This window comes from Gracilinanus agilis, chromosome 3 (genome assembly GCF_016433145.1).
Source record: "Gracilinanus agilis isolate LMUSP501 chromosome 3, AgileGrace, whole genome shotgun sequence".
Classification (NCBI taxonomy): domain Eukaryota; kingdom Metazoa; phylum Chordata; class Mammalia; order Didelphimorphia; family Didelphidae; genus Gracilinanus; species Gracilinanus agilis.
The window spans coordinates 324,351,898-324,369,531 of record NC_058132.1 but is presented as its reverse complement, the minus strand read 5'-3'; positions in this window follow the sequence as shown (position 1 = coordinate 324,369,531).

Below are 17,634 nucleotides of genomic sequence, written 5' to 3'. Positions count from 1 at the left end.
AAGAAAGAAGGAAGGAAAGAAGGAAGGAAGAAAGAGAAAAAGAAAGAAGAAAGAAAGAAAGAAAGAAAGAAAGAAAGAAAGAAAGAAAGAGAAAGGATCAGATTAGTAGATTTGTTTTTGTGTTCTTAAATTGGCCTATTTCATAAGTACAGTGCATTGTATATAATAGATGCTCAATAGATATTTGTTGAATGAATAGTCTTCTAATTCTTTTCACCATTATTCTGACTCATTTTAAAAAATCCTTAGCTTCCATTTTAGATATATATTGGTTCTAAGGCAGAAGAATGGTAAAAGCTAGGCAATGAGGGTTAAGTGACTTGCCTAGGGTCATACAGCTAAGAAGTGTACAAGGTCAAATTTGAACAAACGACCTCCTATATCCAGGTCTGGCTTTCAATCCATTGAGCCACCTAATTGCCCTCATGATTCTTTTTTTCTATGTAGGATATGAAGGCTTGTCTTTTAGGCAGATTCAAATACCTACCCCTAGAGAGTCATTAAGAAGTCTGACCCAAACAAGGGGATCCATGAAGCCCCAGATGGGGAAATTTTGGTGACTGAGTTAGATAGACCTGTTGGGTATGTAGGAGAGGAGTAAAAAAGTAAGTAAAGTGCTCCACAGATGAGATATAATGCTACTTTTAGACAAGAAGATGACCTTGATTTGCAGTCAAGAAGAATTGGTTTCAAATACTTCCTCTTGCTTGTCCTAGACTTAAAAATGAGATGTCACTTAAACTCTCTTTTTTTTCCTCATTTTTAAATTGTAGAATTGAGCTCGATGGCCCACCACTTTTGACTGTGATTTTATGAAATATGTTGTCTTGAGATAAGACCCCAAATTTTTCTCAATCAATCCCTCTTTCTCTCTCGGTCTCCCTCTCAGTTCTGCAATAGCCTGAATAATGTTCACTGTCCATACCAAATGTGTAATATGAATAGGGGTTATACCTATTCCTTTAAACAACTAGCATACCTTGTATGTATGTGGAAAAGGGGAAAACCAATCTCTATATATGAGTTTGGTACTTTTAATTCTTCAAGGTATTGTATAAAGTAAAATAAAATTGGCTTCTTTCTTCTGGGAGCTATACTTCAAAGATCAAAGGTTGAGCCAACAGGAATAAATAGCCCTGTATAACTTTGACATTGGGACAAGAGATACTACATGTAATATGAGTTGGAAAGTTAAGAGACTAATTTGAGTTGGAATTAATGAAGGCAAGAAAGAAGGGGAAACACATCAGAAATTCAGAAGCCAAGTTAGGAGAAAGACATCCAGATGTATGTAGTAATGTGAAAGAACAACCAACATGTGGCATCAGGGAACTACTTGTAGTCCCAGTTGGGCTTGAATCTAGAGGATATACCGGCTAAAAGGAACCTTGTTTTCTCAGTTCAATTCAATTAAAGTCATCAGATATTCATTAATTACTTACTATCTACAAACTCTATTTCTCTACTCCAAATGCCCAAGAAGCAACACCAGGTGATTAGAATAACCCTATTCAGTTGGCCATAAGAAGACTAAAGAAGGTCAGAAAGATAATGAGTATGTGGAGGTTGGGGTGGAGAGAAGGTTTTGGAGAATGAAAGACTAAGAACCTGGGTAGCTTCTTAATCCATGAGAAGTGTTGAAATGTGCATAAGAGTTCAGGACAAAAGGTCATCAGATATGAAATTTAGCCTGATGCAGGGAGTCACCAAGATCAGAGGTTAAATTCTGCCTTAGAAACTAGTTGCATGTCCCTGGGTAAACTACGTAGACTTTCTGAGTCACAGTTTTCTCATACATAAAAATTGGAATGAAAATAATAGCACTCATCTACCTCACCAGTATGTGAGGATCAACCAAAATTACATATATGAAGCACTTTGCTATCCTTGAAGCATTCTACAAATGTCAGCACTTATTACTGAATGGGAGGAATATGCAACATGTGCACAGATAACGAAACACAATGTAATTTTATACAGATGTTGCACTAAGAAAACTGTAGGAAGCTTTACATAGGAAGTACCTGAGCTAAATTGAGCCTTGAGGTAAAATAAGTTGTTGAGTTGAGGAAGAAGTGAATATCAGGAACAGGGGATGGTTTGGACTTGGTCTTCGAGGTAGGGGTTGATGTGTTGAATATTCTGACTGGCTAGCTAAAACAATAAGTACATGGAAGGTGGTAATGTATGTTTAGGCAAATTTATTTTAAAAAATCAGAATGGGATGGCTAGGTGACTGACTCAGCCAGACCTAGAGATGGAAGTTCTGGGTCAAATCTGGCCCCAGATATTTCCTAGCTCTTTGACCAGGGCAAATCACTTAACCCCAATTGCCTAGTCTTTACTGCTTTTCTGCTTTGGAACCAAGTATTGATTCTAGAACAGAAGGTAAGGGTTTAAATTAAATTAAAGAAACACAGAATAACATCAAAGATTAAACAGAGTTGGATTGTGGAGATTCAGAAAAACCAGGCTGGAACATTTTCACTTCTCTTAGAGGCAATAGGGAGCCACTGAAAGTTTTTTATCAAGGGAACAGCATGGTCAAATCTGCCTTTATAAGCTTCCCTAGAAAGGACTATAGATGTTATAATGTTATTTACTTGTTTTAAAAAAGGAAACAAACAGTCTTAGAGAGTTTCAGTGACCTGCCTGTAAAAGGTAGAAGCTTAGACTTCTGTATCCAAATTCAGCATTCTTTTCATTACACCCTATTTCCTCTGTGCCTTTATCAGATTATTTGGGGAATTGTGTACAGGATGGATTAGAGAAAGGATGGACTGGGACATCAATTAGGAGACAATTATAATAACATAGACAAGAGGTGCCAAAGGCCTCAACCATGGTAACGATTGTAAGCAGAGAGAAGGGTTCAATGTAAGAGATGTTTTGGAGGCAGATTTGATAGCTGAGTAAAAATGATAGGTGATAGAGAGGGAGGAATAAAAGAGAACTTGGAGTTTATAAATGTGGATGACAGAAAAAGAAATACAATTAACACAATAAATACAGAAATATTTAGATGAGGGATGTAGGAGTATTCTGAATTCCATTTTAGACATGTTAAGTTGAATATACCATTGGAACATCCAGGAGAAAAAGTCTAGTTGGAAGTTGGCAAATGAGGAATGGAATTTAGAAAAGAGCCTAGGAGTAGATATAAAAATTTGGGAGTCACCTGAAGAGAAGTGATCATTGAATCTATGGAAGCTGGTAAGGTCACCAAGGAAGCAAAAGAAAAAAAAAGAGAAAAAAAGAATGGAGCTCAAGAAAGACTTGCAACCATGCTGAGTTGAGACTGATTAAGGATACTTAAAAAGAACATTCAGTTACACTGAAGGAAAGACAAGAGGCAACAGTACAATTAAAACTTTATAGAGATAAAGGATACAAGAGTTGGAGTGAGGTGCAGTGGTTAGCAATGAAAAAAGCTACAAAAAAATCAAAGTGGAAGTGGAGGAAGTTATCACTTGAGATGAGCCTGCAAGGGAGCTAAGAGTTCCAAGTGGAGTCGTTGAGGAGTGTATTCAAGATATGGAGGGAAAACATTGAGGTGGGAAGTAGCTTGTCCTAGAAATAGACCAGCAAAGAAACCTGTTTCAGACTGGGAAGACTGGTTGGAACTAGACAGTGAGAGTTTTAAACTGCTATTGTATAATAGAAGGAATACTATATTGGGAATCAGAGGGACTGACCTCACATCCTATCTTTACTACTTAATACCAAGTGAATCCTATATAACTGACTTCCCCTTTAGGCTTCAATTTTCCCATCCTTTGCACAAGATGTTCCTCCATGCTCAGAATGTTCTCCCTCTTCCCTTTTTTGAGACTTGTTAAGCCACTTTTTGCAGGAAAAAGCTAGGAAAAGCTTCAGGCATAGTGGATAGAGTACAAGGCCTGAAGATGCAACACTTAGGTTCAAATCCAACCTCAGACACTTACTGTGTGACCCTAGGCAAATAATTTAATCCTGTTGGCCTCAGGTTGCTAATCCATAAAATGGACTGGAAAAGGAAATGGTAAACTATTCCAGCATCTTTACCAAGAAAACCCCAAATGGGACCACAGAGGATACAACTGTAATGATTGAACAACAAAATGAGGGGGTTCAAATAGATGATCCCTAAGGTTTTTATAGCACAAAATCCCCTGAACCTATGAACTGTAGAGACCAAGAGAATTGGAGAGGAACTGGAAATTATAACTCCTGTGATTTCCCCTAAAATTAAAGAAACATTCATTCCATTCATTCCATGTATTTTATGGTATAGTTTAATCTGTATACCTTCTCTGTCACCTTGGAAAAATGGGTTTATGCACTTTTCTTGTTCCTGAGTTTTGCTCCTGATACTCTAGAACTCCCTCATGGATGAGAGCTTCTATCATAGTGAGAAGTAGGCAAAGGATAGAAACCTTGCCTCTCTTGGGGTTAATTTTTTTGTTCCCAAGAAATCCATTCCATCTCCAACTATCAAATGTCCTGGTAACCTATATCCTAAGTGCTCAGACACTGTGCTCCATGGCAAAAATTACCATCTCCTAGGTCCTTCCTCTCCATCTCCTTCTCCCTCTCTTTTTTCTTCTCCTCCTTCTTCTCTTCCTCCTTCCTCTCTTAAAAAAAAACTCTCCAGAGAACATGTTCTTTATATCCTCCCACTGGCCACCAGTTTTGTAATGCAGAGGAATTCCAATGGAGAATGACAGCCCACAGAGAGATAGCTTTTTAACAAATATTATTGTGACTCAGGAAGGGAAGAGGGGAATGGTTGCTAGTGGAGACAGCATCAGTAATGTGAGCTTCATGGCTTTGGAGAGGAACACACAGTGGCAGGGGGTATATTGCCTCCATACTCTGGTTTAAGGTCCACAGCTCCTCAGGGTTCAAACTTATACAGAGTTTGGACAAAGAGCAAATGTAATAAAAATGAAAGACTGTCCTATTATTTATTGGACCACTAAGGGGAGGATATTTTCTAAAATGCCTATTAAGGAGTGGGAAATGAGGGGCAGAGAAATAGGGAAAATAAACCAAATACTACCATTTCAACAAGAGGCTGAATAGGAAAAGGCGGTGCTGGAGCCATACCAGTCAAACCATTTTTCATCCTCTCATAATAAGTGCATTTGAGACTTTGATATTAGGGTCTAAGTATAGCAGATCTACAAACCTGGATGGTAAAAAAGAACTTGTTATAGGAAGCTTTGCATGTCCCTTCCATTTTTCTTCTCTTTGTTGACCTTCCATTGATATTCACTAATTCTCTGATATTTGCTCCAGTCCTATTCATCCCTCTTCCCCTTTGGCAGCAATGGTAGCAGATTGATGGGAAAGTGGCAGAGGGTATGAGAAATCACAGTTTTTAAAACATCTATAAACTTCAATTTCACTGTTAGTATTCTAAATGTAAAATCTTTGTCCAGTGATCAAAGTAAGGAGATACTGCTGGAAGAGCTAAATCATATCATTTTTGATATTTTTACAATAAACAAAACCAAAAAGAAGCTTCAGCTAAATAGAAGGACAGCTCACAAATGTTTCTTGGAGAGATTAAAAAAATGGAGTTCACAGAGTTGGTTTTAGGATAATAGAAAAAGCAACAAGAAATATTATTTCGTGAGACTTTGTCATCTCATATTGTAGTCCTGATGATAAGTTATTTGCAAAATATCACCATGAAAATAATTGTACTTTATGTACCAACACTGGATCCTGAAAATAGAGAGGTAGGGAAATTCTTTGAAGAGTTTGAAAATGCATTCCAAATTAAATCAACATACATGCAGATACTCAGTGACTTTAGTGCAAAGATGAGAATAGATAAGGATGGAGAGAAATAAAGCATAATTCAGGAAGAAAGGATGAAAGAATTTTGTAATATCTAAAAGCACTGGGTTTGGACTCAAGAAGTCTTGAATCCAAAGAGCATCTACTCCATGACAAGGTTATTGTAAGGAGCAAGTGAGAAAGCATGTGTACATTGTTTTACAAACACTGAAGCACTATTTAAATTCTGGCTAAAGTATCTAGTGGATAAAGTGCTAGACCTGGAGTTAGGAAGACATAAGTTCAAATCAAGCCTCATATATTTACCAGCTTTGTGATCCTAGGCAAGTAATTTATACTTCTGGCTACCTCAGTTTCCTTATCTACAATATGGAGATAAGGAGAGCACCAAGCTCTCAGGGTTGTTATGCATATAAACTAGATAATATTTATTAAAGAGTCAGTCACCTTAAAAATCAACGTATATTTTTAAGCATCTATGTGCCAGGCATCTGTTAAACATCAAAGATACAAACAAAGTTAAAAAAAAAGTCTTTGCTTTCAAGGAGCTCATAGACTAAAGGGTGAGACAACATTCAGCTATTTGTGTATAAACAATCTATATACAGATTAAATTTTTCAGAGACAGAGTTTCTTATGTGAGAAATAGCAAAAAGGTCAATATCACGAGCAAAAATTATGGGAAGAAGGAAATGTGTATGATGAGCAAGAAGGTTTGAAAGGTAGACAAAGCAGATGATGTAGGGCTTTGAATGTCAGAGGATTTTATATTTGATTATGGAGGAGATAGGGAGCCACTGGAGTTTATTGAGTAGGGGAAGCAACATGGTGAGATTTTCATTTTAGGAATATTGTTCTGACACCTGAGTAGAGGGTAGAATTGGATAAGGAGAGACTTATGTCAGACAGAAAGTACTGTACAAATGCTAAATAAATTATTATTGCCCAGAAGTCATTATATCATGAACATATTCTTCATGAAAATGAAATACACTATTGTAGTTTAAAAATGTAAGGAATATCAAAACGTTTCAAAAGATATAATGAGAAAGAAGTAAGGAGAAACAAAGATAGTTATTTTTAAAAAGTTTACACACTTTCACCATATAAGAAAAAATGTATACAAATTCAGAGCTAAATTTATAATAAAAGAAAACCAAAGTAAAAGTGGAGGGAGTTTCTAATAAATTGTTATGGACAATGTGTGTGTTGAAATATATTTACAAATATAAATAGTTGGAAATTTTTAATTGGTTTTATTGTTCAAAGTTAAATGGATAATATATATTGAGACTAATTTCTAAAAGAAGCAGAAGATATGAGTAAACACTAGCCACAATCATCAGCTGAACAAAAGTGAATGAGAATGAATGGAAAAAATAATAAAATAGGAACTTAGAGGGAAAGACTGAAAAAGTGTTTCAACAAATTGTGATGAAATTCATTAATTTAAAGGTATATAATTGCTAACATAATCACCAACAATTATTACTAACAAAAGACAACAATGTTAAGTTTTGAGTAAAACATATAGCAATAATAATACATATTATATATGTTCCTATTCAAAATGCTCACATCTAATCTATATAAAATGAAAAACTTTCAAAATAGAGATCTAGTGTAAGAAATCAAAATCACGTGGGAATAGAATGATGTACAAATTGTCCTCATCATCCGTCTGCTTTTGTTATGGTCCTGAGAATGCCCCAAAGTGAACCTACAGAAAATGAACTAATGTCCACAAATTTTTAATTAAGCACAAAATGGAGTAATTTTATTCCTTTGGCCAGTATAGAAGTAAATCAATGGATAAACATTTATTAAGCATTTTTCTGTGCTAGGTACTGAGATCACCTTATCTGACCATAATCTATTTGCTTTCCTCTCTTTTGGCTTTCCTTTACATTTACCAATCTCTTCAACCACAACATGACCTCTAATCCCTGAACCCCTCAAGTCCTTTGCCAGGCCATCTCCACTGCACTAGCCACTTTCTCCTTCCCATCTTGACTTTTTTGTGATCCATTTCAATTCTACTCTTGTCCTCCCTCTGCTCATACATTCAAACAAGCTTTAACCTTGTATCACTTTCACTGTTTTTCACCTTTGCACCCACACACATACTTTGTTAATAAAGTTTGAGAAAATCATATAATTGTCCACCACTACAAGTTTACATTATATAATCTCTACTGGGGCCTCATTGCTGCCAGGCATTCCTACTATTCCTCCCTTATCGGCTCACTCTCCATAGTGGCTCTTCCAAACCTTTTCATCTCTCCTCAAACCTTCCCTTTTCCCCAGTCTCTTGCTGGAGAATCAAGGTTCTTCATATTTTACAGAAGAAATTGATGTTGGTTTTGAATCCCATCATCTCCCTTATCCCTCATCTCCTATCACTTAGGTACCTTCTGCCACTCCTTTGTCTCTTTTACTGGATCCTCCTCTAGATCACACTTTCTAATTATAAGCATCCCTTTAGAGTCCTGTCTAGGGCCATCTTCTCTTTTCCCTCTATAGATCTTCATTTGGTTATCTCTTGGATTCCCTTGGATTCAGTAGCCATCTCTATACTAATGACTCTAAAGTCTATCTGTCTTGACCCAGTCACTCTGCTGATCTCCAATATCACATTTCCTACTGATTTTCAGACACCTAAAACTGGATGTCCAGTAGACATCTTAAACTCAACATGTTCAAAATTGAACTCATCTTTTCCCTTAAATCTCCATCCTCATCCTCCCTATTACTCTAAAAGGCAAAACCATCCTCCCCTTAAGCTCACAATCTAGGAATCATCCTGGATTCCTCATTATCTCTCAACCAATCCGTTGCCAAATTTTGTCAATTTTTCCTTTGCAACATCTCTTAAACATGCCCCATTTTCTCCTCTTACATCACCATCATTCTAGTTCAAGCTATCATTACCTCATTCCTTGATTAATGCAAAAACCTACTGCCTCAAATCCATCCCTACTCCAATCTGTCCTTCATTCAGCCATAAAAGTGATTTTGCTGAAATGCAGGTCTAATCATGTCACTCCTCTATTCAATAAACTCTAGTGGCTCCCTACTGCCTTCAGGATGAGATCAGTTTGGCATTCAAAGCCCTTCATAACCTATCCTCCTTCTACCTTTTTTGTCTTCTTGATGCCCCCCAACATGTATTCTTTGATCCGGAGATGATGGCCTCCTGACTGTTCCATGAATAAGACATTCCATCTCTTGGTGGGTGACAGGAATTCTCTCTGGCTATCTCCCCTGGTCAGAATGGTTTCCCTTCTCTGCTATAACTACTAACATCCCTGACTGCCTTTAAATTCTAATTAAAATCTCATCTCCTATAGAAAATCTTCCCCAAACTGTGTTAATTCCAGCACCTACACTTTTAATTATTTATTACTTATCCTGTAGATAGCTTGTTTTGTATATATTTGTTTGAATGTTCTCTCCAATATTAGATAGTAAGCTCTTTGAGAGCAGAGACTTTATTTTTCCTTTTTTGTATCCTCAGGACTTAGCATAGTGCCTGATACATAGCAAGCATTTAATAAACATTTATTGATAAATTGATTAAGTAGTAGGGATACAAAGAAAGGAAAAGATTGAATTGCACATGTGCCCCAATTTCAGGAACTAGATCTCTCCCTTATGTCTCCATTCCTGTTACTGTCTTGGTTCTGTCCAAATTGACACAATTCCTACCTTACTCATTCACCCTTTTACCTCCACTAAATATTTTTTCAAGGAGCTTGAGTTTTGTCCTGAACTAAAGTTCCTGATTTGGAACTCTGGCCTATTGACACCTGTATCTGTATCTATTGTATACTGCCAGATCCTTTTATGCTATTCTCCCACTTAAAGGATAATCATGTCACATTTATATCATCTTAAGGAGTTTGAAATACTTTTTTTACCATGAACTTGTGGCATAATAAATACAAGCATCATTCTTCTCATTTCATATATGAAAAAAGTGATGTCATATATATTAAATAACTTGCTTAAGGTTACATTGCAAGTAAATGGAATTTAGAGGTAGAATTCAAACCCGTCACAACTCCAAATACAGCCCATCTATCTCCAGTTTAAAACCTTTACTCATTCCTTAAGTTTTAAAATATAGAATGATTTTCCAAAATACACAACCAACATCAAATCTTTTTTTGCAACAAAGAAAACACTAATTAAAATCCAAAAAAAGTACTTGTTCTACACAATGTATGCAACACTCAACACCTTGATGTTCTCATTGTTTCACAAGAGAGAATATTTCCTTCCCTTTTCTCTGAGGTGTTTCTTTAGTATTTAACTAATACAGAACTCCAGCAATCTATAAATTACTATAGGTCAGTGATGGGCAAACTACGGCCTGTGGGCCAGATGAGGCTGCCTGAAATGTTCTGTCCTGCTGCACTGGGCAACATTATTCCTAATCTGACGAATACAATTAGTAGGATACAACACAATGAAACTTCGAAAGAGTTGCCTTAGAAACAGACAGATGCACATTTCCTTTCCTTTGGCCCCCTCTTTGTCCATCACGGCAATAGGTGATATATATACATATATATATCAATGATATATTATATTAAATTAATAATTTAAAAATTATATTAGTTCAGCACAACTATTCCAATTACTTGTCTTCCTTAATTTTTTCCATTTTAATATCTTTTTATTTTTACTTTATTTTATTAAGTATTTCATAATTAAATGTTAACATTTTTAAAAAAATTTTAAAAATTGAGTTTTGAATTCTTTTCCCCTCTATCCTCTTCCCCATCTCTTGAGAAGACAAGCAACATGATAGTGATTATACATGTGAAGTCTTTTCATATTAGAAATGGTCCAAAACAAACTTTCATATTAGAAATGGTATAAGACAAAACACACACCATCATCACCCCAATAAAAATAAAGTGAAAAAAGTATGCTTCAATATGCACTTAGTGTTTGTCACCTCTCTCTCTGGAAAGAATGAATAGCATTTTTCACCATGAGGTCTTTGCCTTAAAGGTTTGTTATCTTGATCAGAGTAGCTAAACCTTTCACACTTGCTCATCATTACAACTGTTGTTACTGCATATAAGGTTTTCCTGGTTCTACTAACTGCATTTTGCATCAGTTCATATACAACTTTCCAGGTTTTTCTGAAACCAACCTGATCATCATTTTTTTTATCTTCCTTAATATCTGAAAATAAGTTTTGTGATTATAAAAGTCCTAAGTGTCCCTTGATGTATTAACTATTGAAAATTATTCATTTCCCACTTCACCATGATGACTCCCACCTTCATCATTACCCTTACATCACCTACCCTACATCACCAACATCATTACCATTGGTAAAGAGCTGAAGACTAGCCCAGTCTAAATTTGGTATTTTGGGTAAAAGCTCACTACTCTTAATTCTCCCACATTAGTCCTGATTTGGCAAGTTCTTCAATCTCAAAGACTTGGTTTGATTCTGCCTATTTCCTCTCAAAGTCTTTGATAGTGTAAGGCTATGTCTTCTAGGAAGATTAGCATTATCCCTGAGGAAGTACTATCTCCTTTAATCAAATACTCCAAATTGACTTTGGAGTCAATTCAAGTTATATGAGGAAGGCTTGATAGAGATTGCTTTCTTGAGCTCTTGAATTCCCCTTCATTAGAGTCTTCTAGAGCCCAATATCTGTCTATGGTTGAGATGTGAATTCTGACAACTAAGTTTTTGGCCTAGTCCTTAATACATTTCCTTCTTTCTGGATCCCTCTCGACCTTTGACATGCAAAATGTCTAAAGAGGCATCTAAGTGATGGAGTATATAGAGTTGTTATATTTGGAGTAAGGAAGACTTGTTCAAATTCAACCTCACATACTTATTGGCTATGTGACCTATCTAGATGGAGCATTATTTTTATGATGGAAAGTGGTGAGAGACAAGTTTCCATGAAGAATAATAAGGGTAGATTATGGAGAGTATTGGATCCCAGGCAAAATATTAGGAAAGTCAGATATATTTTTTCAAATCAGAGGGATTATACAATGAAATTTAATATTTAAAATTTAATATTTAAAGAAGATGAAAGTTTAAATATTTTACTTTAAGTAAGACTATGTTTTATAATATTTATTATTTAAGTAACAGCAGAAGAATATGAAAAAACACTACGTGAACCAGACATGTGCTTAGTCCACCAGAGTTTCTCAGTCTTGCAAGTTTATTCTGATGAAAGACTAACTGATAATTTATACATTTTGCCATTTTAGTCACATAATCTCTGGCATTATCATAATTTTAAACACCTAAAGAATCTGCATAATTTAATGAATACAGTCAGCCTTGGAGTTGGGAAGTTCTAGGTTCAACTTAAACGAGGAAGAAATGAAGGATATAAGAATGGTTAGTCTCAGGGGACAGGACACAAAATAGATATGATCTCTATCTTCAGAGGGAAGAGACTTATTTTCTATTGCAACACAGAATAAAACTAGAACTCACAGGAATAATGGTGAAGCAGATTTTAGCTCAATATAAAAAATACTTTTTTCTTAGAAAAGCTATTTGAAAATGGAATGGATCACCAGAAACCTAGAGTCTGAAAATAGAAGGGTTTGAATAAAGGCTAGGGATTCATTAGAGATAATTTTTACTATTGTTATTGTTATTATTATCACCATATTCTCTTTTTTAAATGAAATTCAGAGAGAAACATGTTTGGGACATATTTAATATTCTATTTCATTTCACTTGCTGAGATCATCAGCTCCTAAGAACTTAATTATCATGTCTATAATGATGATCCCCAATTCTATATATATCCAACCTTGTCTTTCTGCCTAGCTTTAGGCAACAAATGCCTTTCAGAAATTTCAAACCAACTATCCCATCAGTATCTTAAATTCAACATTTTCATAGTAGAACTCATATTTTTGCATAAACATTCTCCTATTTTGGACTACCATATTCCTGATGAGGGCATTAATAGCTTCTCACATATATACCCAAGCTTGCTTGTAATGCTGGGGTTTTGTAATGTAATGAGGGGGTCTTCTTCAATTCCTCACTCTCATTCTCTCCATGTGGGGAGTCCATTGACAAATCTCACTACTTCTGCCTTCACAACATGTCTCATATATATAAATTTCTTTCTTTTTACACAGTTATAACTTTAGATCAGGCCCTCACACTATTCTCCTTTCTGTTACATGTGTATGAATTAAATATCTAGGGGACTCTGAATCCAGGAAGACTCACCTAATAGGGGTTCACAGAGTCATGCATCTTAATTTGCCAGCATGGCAGATGATATTCCTGACTGGCTATATAGTCAAGGAATGTGATATAGGAACTGAAGTGAAACCCTGGCCAATTACAAAATCTTAGGAGAAGGGTTTTGATTGAGCTTAAAAAGATAGCCTATGAAGTGGGTAGACATTCTGTCATTTTTTGGACCAGACTGGGAATCCTGAAACACGGTCTCTTGGGTTTCCTGAACTCAAGGTCTATCCTTGGCTAGCCTTAATTTGTCTGGCCTGACCATATAGGTAGCTAAGTCTTTTGACTCTGACTTGTGAAAGGGACCAGGTCCTGTGGAGTATATAGGACTTGATGATGATCGTGGCTGGAGACATTGGGAAGTCAGGTTGTTAATATTTTCTTCTTTTTCTATTTCTTTCTGCTTACTAATAAATACTTATAAATTTAGTATAAAGCTTTCAAGATTAATTTTTATTTATAACATATGCACAAGTCATTCCATCTCCCATCTCCATACTTTTCACTTACTTCTCTCACTATTGAAATACTCTCCATTCTTACCTCTGCCTCTTAATTTCCTTGTCTTCCTAAAAGATTCAGTTAAAATCCCATCTTCTGCAAGGACCTTTCCCAGTCCCCCTAGCGGATAATGCTTTCTCTGGAATTATTTTCCATCTATTCTATTTTGTATTGACCCATATACATGTTGTCCCACATTTGAATATGAGTTCTTGAAGACACTTTTTTTTGTGTGTGTGTGTGTGTGTGTGTTTGTAATGGGCTTTATTTTTCTTTTTCTTTTTTTTTTATTTAAAAAAATTTTTTTAAACATTTATTAATATTCATTTTTAACATGGTTACATGATTCATGCTCCTACTTTTCCCTTCACCCCCCACTCTTCCCCCACCCATGATGCAGATGCTATTTTTAACCCTTTTTATTTTTTTTCTTTTTGATCTATGTTTTCTTTACCAGCATGACTTATATGGAAATATATTTTGCATGACTATACATGTATAACAAATAAAATTGCTTTCTTTTTTTTAACATCTATTAATATTCATTTTTAACATGGTTATATGATTCATGCTCCACCTTTCCCCTTCAACCCCCCCCCCCGCACCCTCCCCACCCTTGGCCAATGCGCGTTTCCACTAGTTTTGTCATGTGTCCTTGAACAAGACCAATTTCCAAATTGTTGGTAGTTGCATTGGTGTGGTAGTTTCGAGTCTACTTGAAGACACTTTTTTGACATCAAAGACTTGATTTTAATTTCGTTGTATCTCTACCACTTAATCAATTTATCAATAAATGTTTATTAAATGCTTGCTATGTATCAGGCACTGTGCTAAGTCCTGAGGATGCAAAAAAGGAAAAATAAAGTCTCTGCTCTCAAAGAGCTTACTATCTAATATTGGAGAGAACATTCAAACAAATATATACAAAACAAACTATCTACAGGATAAGTAATAAATAATTAAAAGTGTAGGTGCTGGAATTAACACAGTTTGGGGAAGATTTTCTATAGGAGATGAGATTTTTAATTAGAATTTAAAGGCAGTCAGGGATGTTAGTAGTTATAGCAGAGAAGGGAAACCATTCTGACCAGGGGAGATAGCCAGAGAGAATTCCTGTCACCCACCAAGAGATGGAATGTCTTATTCATGGAACAGTCAGGAGGCCATCATCTCCGGATCAAAGAATACATGTTGGGGGGCATCAAGAAGACAAAAAAGGTAGAAGGAGGATAGGTTATGAAGGGCTTTGAATGCCAAACTGATCTCATCCTGAAGGCAGTAGGGAGCCACTAGAGTTTATTGAATAGAGGAGTGACATGATTAGACCTGCATTTCAGCAAAATCACTTTTATGGCTGAATGAAGGACAGATTGGAGTAGGGATGGATTTGAGGCAGTAGGTTTTTGCATTAATCAAGGAATGAGGTAATGATAGCTTGAACTAGAATGATGGTGATGTAAGAGGAGAAAATGGGGCATGTTTAAGAGATGTTGCAAAGAAAAAATTGACAAAATTTGGCAACGGATTGGTTGAGAGATAATGAGGAATCCAGGATGACTCCTAGATTGTGAGCTTAAGGGGAGGATGGTTTTGCCTTTTAGAGTAATAGGCAAGGATGATAAAAATACAAAGCTTCTGTTCCCTTTACCTTTGTCAGGCCCAGAAACAGCCTTGTTTGGGTGGGTCTCTAAAAGGATTGGATCTAAAGATGGGAATTAAGTGACTTCAGCTGCCAAAGTTTGATGGATTCAGAGACAGGGTACCACATTGCTGATTTCAAGGTATAAGGTACAACTGTTTCTCTGTTTTGAGAAAGTCTGGCTTTGATATCAACACCAACATAATTTAGAATGGAACTTCTCCAGTCTCCTCACTGATGAAAAAAACATTGAGATCCACTTGAATGAATGCCTGGGCACATAGCTAGAAATGGAAGTAGACAAGTAGGTGTGGTAAACTTATGTTTTTGTTCTGGTTGCACAGAACAAAGATCTCCTTTCTAGGGTGAATTCCATTTTTGGTTATAGATTTCCAATTCAGTTCTTCATCTGCTCTAAGTATCTAATAGGAACATTAAGTTTCCTCAGACAACTCCCCTGCCAACCAGACTGGGTATTCAGCTTGATGCTGCATATACTTCAAAAGAAGATGAGGCAGGATGATTCTGAATATTTTACAAAGGAAAAGACAGCAGGATGTCAATTTTCTTAGTCATTTAAGACTTAAATTTATATCCAGCAACTCCAAGTATAAATTTTTATGAAATTTATTAATAAACACTTGAAGCAGAAGGAATAAAAAGGAAATAGAACTAAAAAAACCTAATTATTTAGCAAAATTAAGACCATGTGACTAAGTTCTCCTTACCTGTTTAAAAGTCCGCTCCACAAAGCCCAGGCAGGAAGACCAGAGAGCAAGAGTTGGGGCTACACTAAATTTATATCCTCCCTACCTCAGCATGTAAGGTGATGAGAGTGGGTGCTAGGAATTATAGTTTTTAGGGTAACAGATTCTAATTACACAGCCAAAGGGGGAAAGGGAGAGAGAGGACTATAAATATTAATCTCAAGCATCAAGATAAGGTGGCTAGGATGGTAAGCAATGCCTCTCAAATTTGGGTAAAGGGGTAAATTTTGGAAGGAAAAAAAGAAATTCATTTTCTGGTTTTGAAGGCTCTCCTTGTCACAGTCTACCTCTTCTTTGGTATCAAAGAAGCTGGGCAGTTTAGCTGATTCCATAAAAACTTGACCCAAAGCAAAATTTTATTGTGCAAATATTGCTATATAACATTTTAGGTCTAGACCTGTGATTTTATCAGTGTTGAAAACTTCTCAGGAAGAGCAGGAAGGGAAGGGTATAAGTATTGAAATAGCACCTACTATGTGCCAGGCACTATATGTTAAGCTCTTTCCAAATATTATGTCATTTGATTCACACAACAACCCTGAGAAACAGATGCTGTTATCTTTATTTTGCAGTTAAGGAAAATAAGACAAACAGAAGCTAAATAACTTGACCAGATTCATATGTCTATACACACATGCAACCCTAACCATAAATATACATGCACATAAATGCATCTGCCCTTACATAGAAGAATACAAACACACACACACACACACACACACACACCTCTGTGTACAAGTATATAAGTACCACTCCCAAGGGTCCCACCGTATATCAAGAGAAGGGACCTAGTTTATAGATAAAGAATTGGTCTTGGAGACAGGAAGACCTCAGGACTTGGCTCTGATGCATGCTGGCTGTGTCACTTAGACCAGATGCACAGACAAGTCATTTAAACTTAAAAATCCTCAGGTTACTGTTCTCTAATATAAGTTGCAGAGAAAGTGCTTCTTTGCCTGGGGAGAGAAAGTTCCTTCATTGGAAGCTCCTTCTAGCAATAAAATCGAAGGTTCTTCTCTCTCTCCAGCCCTTCCTCCTTGTACCTCCTCCCATTCTCTGCCCAAATGTGGATGACATATTACCCAACTATAGGTATATAAAAGGCAGTGTGATTTGGTGAGCTAGCTTCAAAGTTAGCTAGGACTGGAAGACCAGTCATCAGACATGAACTTATTGTGTGTCCCAGGAAAGACACTTAGCCTATCAGTGCCTAAGGCAAATCTGTGAGATAGGAATTAGAAAATAATTATTAATATGAATTGAGAGAAGGGATTTTGTCACAAAGTTTTTGTGCACACACAGAACCCATACAACCTATATATAGATCAAGATATATGGTTATCTAAGGCTATATCTTTCAGGTGTTACAAAAAAATTGGTATTTGGTAGTTCCTTACCATCCTTGGACTTTAGGGTATTCATGTTCTAGAGTAGTCAGACATAGTCTCTGATAAGTGGCAATAATTCCGTCCTCTTTCTTCACTAAGGATAGAACAAGAAGAAATGGGATTCTCTGTCTGTCTCCCTCTCTCTGTCTCTGGCTCTCTGTTTCTCTGTCTGTTTTTCTCTCTTTCTGTCTCTGCATCTCTCTCTGTCTCTTTATCCATCTCCTTCTCTCTCTCCCCCCTCTCTTTGTCTCTCTCTCTCTCTCTCTCTCTCTCTCTCTCTCTCTC